The sequence below is a fragment of the Piliocolobus tephrosceles genome, chromosome 3, assembly GCF_002776525.5.
Source record: "Piliocolobus tephrosceles isolate RC106 chromosome 3, ASM277652v3, whole genome shotgun sequence".
Taxonomy (NCBI): domain Eukaryota; kingdom Metazoa; phylum Chordata; class Mammalia; order Primates; family Cercopithecidae; genus Piliocolobus; species Piliocolobus tephrosceles.
Genome location: NC_045436.1, coordinates 66065946 through 66073632, shown reverse-complemented (window position 1 = coordinate 66073632; position 7687 = coordinate 66065946).

Here is a 7687-nt window from a genome sequence, read left to right as displayed (position 1 = left end):
TAGTAGATGTTTTTATCAACTAGAGTGATTCTTCCTAGTTTATAATTCTTTTTAAAGATTTAATCTACTCTAGGATCTGTACCTTTTCACATATATTTTGTAATAAGTTTGCTTATATCTACAAAACACCTTGTTGGAAATTTGATAGGAATAACATTAAACCCATAAGTCAATTTGGGGAGAATTTTCATCTTTACTATGTCGTATCTTTAAGTCCAAAAACGTGGCATGTCTCTCCATTACTTAGGTCTTATGTGATGTCTTTCATCAGCATTTCGTAATTTGCAACATACAGATCCTATACATGATTTGTTAACTTTATACCCAAGCCTTTAATTTTCTTTGGAGTAATCTTAAGTGGTATTGTGTTTTAAATGTTGCTTTGCACATTACTGTTAGTATATATCAATGCAATTGATTTTTGGATGTTAATCTTGTGTCCTATCTTGCAACTCTGATGAACTTATTAGTTCTAGGAGTTTATTTGTAGATCCCATAAAAATCACAGATGGGAATCATGTCACCTAAATAAGGACAGGTTTAGTTCTTCCTTTCTAATCTACATGCCTTTCATTTATGTTTTCTTACCTTATTGTAGTGGTTAGAACTTTCAGAACTATGTTGAACAAAAGTAGTGAGAGTAGACATTCTTGCTTTGTTTCCAATCTCAGAGAGAAAGCATTCAGTTTTCACCATTAATTACAATGTAAACTGTAGGTTTGTTATAGATGCTCTTTACCAACTTTCTCATCCCTAACTTGCTGAGAGTGTTTTTGTCTTTTGTTTTTGTTTGTTTTTCTTTTTATCATAAATGAGTATTGGATTTTGTCAAATGCTTTTTCTGCATCAATTGATAGATCATGTGATTTTTCTTCTTTAGCCTAGATTATATTGATAGATTTTTCGATGTTAAATCAGCCTTGCAAACCTGGAATAAATCCTTCTTGTCTCTTGTTTTATTCACAATATTGATGATTTGTGTGTTTTCTTCTGATCTTCATATTTAGACATTTCTTTTCATGTTAATTTTCTTATCTATGGAACAAGATGATTGTATTACTTTCCAAATGCTGCTGTAACAAATTAACACAAATTTAGTGGCTTAATACTTTTAATATTTTACACTTATGGAGGTTAGAAGTCCAAAATGGACCTTACTGGGCTTAAATCAAGGTATCAGGGTCCTGCATTCCTTCCTGAGAGTTCTAGAGGGGAAGCAGTTTTCTTGCTTTCTCTAGCTTCCAGAGGCTTCCCTCATTCCTTGACTCATGGCCACTTCTACCTTCAAAGCCAGCAAAAGCTGGTTGAATTTTTCTTACGTTGCATCACCCTTACCTCTTCTGCTGTACCCCATTCCATTTTTAAGGATGTTTCTTTTTTTTTTTTTTTTTTAGACAGAGTCTCGCTCTGTCACCCAGGCTGGAGTGCAGTAGTGCGATCTCAACTCACTGCAACCTCCGCCTCCAAGGTTCAAGTGATTCCCCTGCCTCAGCCTCCTGAGTAGCTGGGATTACAGGCATGCACCACCATGCCTGGCTAACTTTTGTATTTTTAGTAGAGACAGGGTTTTACCGTGTTGGTCAGGCTGGTCTCGAACTCCTGACCTCATGATCCGCCTGCCTCGGCCTCCCAAAGTGCTGGGATTACAGGCGTGAGCCACTGCGCCCAGCCAGGATGTTTCTGAATACACTGCACCCTCCCTCCCAACTACAAAACCTAGGATAATTTCCCTATTTTATGGTCAACTGATTAGCAACATTAATTCCATCTGCAACTCTGATTCTCCCTTGCCATATAGCACAACATATTCACAGGTTCTGGGGATTAGGACATGGACCTCTTTGGGGGTGGAGCATTATTCTGTATACACATGATGTATGCAAAAGTGTTTTGCAAATTTTAATGCACTCTTTTAATATTTATTGAGCATTAACAATGTGCCAGGCACTGTGCAAGATGCTAACCTCAGCTGAGGTTTCTCTGCTGCAAATAAGCACTTGTCTTTACTTCAAGAATTTTTTAATTCTTGGCAGTAAATCTAACACACTTCCTTTCACAAGCAGTACTGGGCTACTTAGAGTTCTTGAAATCCACCAAGGTTTTCAAATTTGCATGACTTGGAACATGTTTGTTTTTCCTAGATTGTCACTTTCTGGCCCCATCTGCTTAATCAGGAAAGCCTGCCCCTCCCTCTCCTTTTCCTCCCTCCAAATCCCTAGCCCTGTGATTCTTATTGCAGATGCTGGTGTCTCCGTTAGGACCCTTTGCACACTGCTAACAGTGTTTCCACACTGTACTATAATCTCTGCATTACTGCACAACATCTCCATTGGACCAGTAAGGTACATGAAAGTCGGGATTGAGTTTTTGTTTACTTTATATCCTCAGTGCTTAGCACAATTTCTGGAGCAAACTTGGCACTCAATATTTTCCTGAATATATGAACAGCTCCTTAATCCTAAAGATTTGCATTCAACTTCTCCTGTTCTTTTGTTTCCTGCTTCAGGGATTCTGCTAATTTATCCAACTATCTGCTCTGTGCATAGGACTCAAATATCACGTGTTACCACTATCCCAAATTTTTGGTGTTTGCTGGAGAGACCTTCATTCTCATGGGATTCGCCATATAATTTCAGACTCACTGTGTGCAAAATATAATTTTTTAAAATTTTCCTGCCAAATAAACCCTGTTTAAAATTCAGGTTAACACTGTCTCTACCTTCTATTAGCTCAAAACTTTCATGTTGCCTCTCTTTTTCGAATCACATGTCCAATCTGTTGCCAAGGCTCATGAATTACCCTCTCATACATTTTTTTTGTTTGTTTTATTCTCTTTTATTTCTTCCAGAGCTTTAGGGCTTCACCAGGAATTAGAAATGTGTATTCATAAAAACTCTGCTCATTTGACACTTTAGATCCCTTACCAAGATAAAAGAATTGTGTACGGAATGTATAATGAGACTTTCAGATGATACTGTCTTTGCAAAAGAGTTTTTTGCTGCTATTTCCATTTTTTCTTGCTACTACTTCAAGCACAAGCAGAAATATATCTGGTTCTTAGTTTTATTATTTGTTAGTTTTACTATAATCACAGTTATATTGTTTGATTCTATACCTTTGTGTTGAGTGAAATCAAAATATTTTATCCTAAAATACATTTCTTTGACATCTTTTGAAATGGCTGTCACATGGCCAGCAGACTGAAGAGGCCTGCAAAGCTATCTTTTGTGGGGGAAATTTGCATCAGTAGAGAATCTCCATTAATGCAGCCAGACTTTCCCTTTCTAGGCCTTTCCTGGATGTAGGAGAGATTAACTAAGAGTCTGACACCTTTAAAGGTCTGAAAACAAACATTTACCATCTACACTCTCTGAAGGCTGCTACCTATGAGGCTTCATCTACACAACAAGGCCATCTTTGCTAACCAAACCTCTTCCCTTCTTCCTCCCATAACTTGTCTTACCACTAACACCTGTTTTTGGCCAGGAACTGAGCCAGCATTCTTTTTGTAACCTCAGGAGGGTATGTAAGCTTGTGTACTTCACTGAAGAGTTTGGTCTTCATTCTGAAGGTTCTCATGCATGTTAAATAAATTTGTACACCTTTTCTCTTTTTAGTCAACCTAACTCATGGCAGTGATTTTTAGTGAACTGTTAGGGGGCCAAGGGCCATGGCCTCCACAATGTAGAATACCAAGATATAATGAACTATGGAATATGTGGGTGGTAATAGAGGATATATATCTTTATGTCACTTTGGGTTTAGAGACAATGAAATTAGGAAGAATAGTCTCAGATTTTTCTTCTTCTGAAAATAACCCAAGATACTTGACAATAGTTCACAGGAGGAAATTACATGAAATAGATGTTGTAACATGGAGAATATAATCTACTGTTTCCTCCTGTCTTACTCAGGGTTAAGAAATTTTTCATTTTTAAAGTAAATGTTTGTTTCTGCATAACTAATAGCTTGAGGAAAATAATTCTCATACTTTAACAAAGAATTTAAGAAATTCCCTTATAACTCAGACCTAGCTAGGGTGGCTACAAATACAGTATGCATACATTTGACAAAATTACCACTTCCTATCTTATTAATAGGAATATCTTAGCAAGATAGAGAGCTAGCCTTGTTGGGAGATGAAAAAGAAGGAAATGGGACAAACTCCTAGGTATTAGACAAGTCCTCCCCCAGCCAAGCATCACCTCAGAGCCCCATACATCTATCTCCTTCCCAAACATGTAAACTGATGTCAAAATAACATAATACGAATTGATTTGTGCAAATGATTGCAACTACTTTATAATTAAACATCTACAGAATTATATATGTGAAATAGATATCTCTGTACATACTAGAGATTTAATTACATCCTGGATTAAAAGAAATTTTGACCCAGGATTGAAAACAGATGCTCAATCAATTCAGGTCCCAATGGTTGCTTTGTAAGCAAGGGACATTGAATTCTGTGCCTTCAAAAATGTTTTCCCCAACCTCATTGTTTTTTGCCAAATACTCATTAAAGAAGAAACACAAAGAACTCCAATGTTAGATTTTTTTTCTGGGTTTCTTGAATGTTAGAAATCAACAGGATTAGCAATGTTTGATTGGAAAATTTTCTTAAGCATTTACTCTTGTGATTTGTCTCTAATCTGGAGGGAAATAGCTGACTTACTAAATCACCATGTTACATCTTATTCTTCCAGCTTGTGAAAATTCAGTATCTGGAAATTAGATTGTGATTTGTCTCACTTTCTACCTTTATGTTTTTAACTTTATTCAAATGAGGAAATAATAGGAAATAATGTGTAATGGGAAAGTATTAAATATTCTTCTCCTTATTTTGCTGATGGGACAATGAGACCATCCAAAAGAGACATAAAAATGTATTTTAATAGAGAAATATACTAACAATTCTTGTTACTGGTTTGTTGACTTGATCATTATAGAAAACAGAAGTAATTTGTATTTCCCCACTCAGTCCAGGAATTAGAGAGATCCTTTGTTTAATTACACAACATGCATGGATTGAGCCTCAGGCACTATGCTGGGGACTGGGGTATAATGGTGAACACAACAGATGCATTCTGGAGCCTCACAGTCTAGAAGGAAAATCAGATTTTAAACAAATTATTCTAAATAAATAATTAATTGCAACTGTGCGAAATTTTACAAAGAAGTACAAAGTATCTGAGAATCATATCACTGAGGGAGACATATCATGCAAAGCTTCTGAGGTTAGAAAAACCTTGGCACACTCCAGGGACTGAAAAAGCTCCAATGCAGCTGCGGCACACTCCAGGAACTGAAAAAGCTCCAATGCAGCTGCAGCATAAAGAAGTGAGGTGTGGCTGGAGAGAGAGGCAGGGGCCAGATCACAGTGAGCTGAGGCCATGTTACCAAGTTGGGATTGGGATCCTGCAGACAATGGGAAGCAACTGAAGAGTTTTTATGTTAAAAAAAAAAAAAAAAAAAAGTGACTAAAGAGCTTCTGCACAGCAAAAGAAACTACCATCAGAGTGAACAGGCAACCTACAGAATGGGAGAAAATTTTTGCAATCTTCTCATCTGACAAATGGCTAATATCCAGAACCTACAAGGAACTCAAACAAATTTACAAGAAAAAAACAACCCCATCAAAGAGTGGGCAAGGGATACGAACAGACATTTCTCAAAAGAAGACATGCATACAGCCAACAGACACATGAAAAAATGCTCGTCATCACTGGCCATCAGAGAAATGCAAATCAAAACCACAATGAGATACCATCTCACACCAGTTAGAATGGCAATCATTAAAAAGTCAGGAAACAACAGGTGCTGGGGAGGATGTGGAGAAATAGGAACACTTTTACACTGTTGGTGGGATTGTAAACTAGTTCAACCATTATGGAAAAATGTATGGCGATTCTTCAAGGATCTAGAACTAGAAGTACCATATGACCCAGCCATCCCATTACTGGGTATATACCCAAAGGATTATAAATCATGCTGCTATAAAGACACATGCACATGTATGTTCATTGCGGCACTATTCACAATAGCAAAGACTTGGAATCAACCCAAATGTCCATCTGTGACAGACTGGATTAAGAAAATGTGGCACATATACACCATGGAATACTATGCAGCCATAAAAAAGGATGAGTTTGTGTCCTTCGTAGGGACATGGATGCAGCTGGAAACCATCATTCTCAGCAAACTATCTCAAGAACAGAAAACCAAACACGGCATGTTCTCACTCATAGGTGGGAACTGAACAATGAGATCACTTGGACTCGGGAAGGGGAACATCACACACTGGGGCCTATCATGGGGAGGGGGAAGCAGGGAGGGATTGCACTGGGAGTTATACCTGATGTAAATGACGAGTTGATGGGTGCTGACGAGTTGATGGGTGCAGCACACCAACATGGCACAAGTATACATATGTAACAAACCTGCACGTTATGCACATGTACCCTAGAACTTAAAGTATAATAATAAAAAAAAAAGAAATAGAAACAAACAAACAAAAAAAGTGATCAGATTTGTGTTTCAGAAATATCACACTAACGACAGCATATAAAGTAGTTCGGTAAGCATTGATATGACTTGTGGCAATGGTGTTACTGGAGAGCTTGTGAGAGATACAGAAAGTAGAACTGTCATCTTGGTAACTGATGGGGTATGAGGAGGAAGGAGAAGGTTTTTGATCTGAGCAAGTGGGTAGACAGTAGTGTCTTATACAGAGACAGGAAATACTAGAAGAGGAGATTTTAGTGTGTATGTGAAGAGAGGATATCATGTGTTCTCTTTTGGAGTTGCTAAGTTACAGGTGACTGTAAAACATCTAAACAGAATAAGCACTTATTTATAAGGGTCTGATGCTGAAAAGTGAAATCCAGGCTGGAGGTGTTTGGTCATGATTATGATAAAGATGATAAAGAAGCCATGGGAGTGCTGAGATCACTTAGAAAGACAGTGTGGTGTGACAGACGATGACAGAACAGTATGACCATAGATTCCCAGTGTGCCCGGGATAGTCCTAGTCAACACCCATTGCCCCAGCACAATCATTTATCATGCCCTTCGATAGAGTTTGGATATGTGTCCCCACCCAAATCTCATGTTGAAATATAATCCCTAGTGCTGGAGTTGGGGTCTGGTGGGAGGTGTTTGCATCATGGGAGCAGACCCCTCATGCATGCTTGGTGATAAGTTAGCTCTTGCTCTGAGTTCACATGAGATCTGGTTAAGTGTGGCACTTGTACTTCCCTCTTTCCACTGTCTCTCTCGCTCCTGCTTTTGCCATATGATGTGCCTGCTCTCCCTTCACCTTCTGTCATGACTATAAGCTTCCTGAGGCCTCCCTAGAAACTGAACAGATGCCAGCACCTTGCTGCCTATAAAGCCTGCAGAACTATAAGCCAATTGAATTTATTTTCTTTATATTCATAAATTACCCAGTTTCAGGTATATCTTTATAGCAATGCAAGAATGGCCTAACATTGGTACCGAGATGTTGGTACCGAGAAGTGGGGCATTGCTATAAAGATACCTGAAACTGTGGAAGCAGCTTTGGAACTGGGTAACAGGGAGAGGTTAGTGGGCTCAGAAGAAGGCAGGAAGCTGAGGGAACATTTGGAATCTCTTAGAGACTCATTAAGTGATTGTGACCAAAATGCCTTCACCCACAAACCTCAAC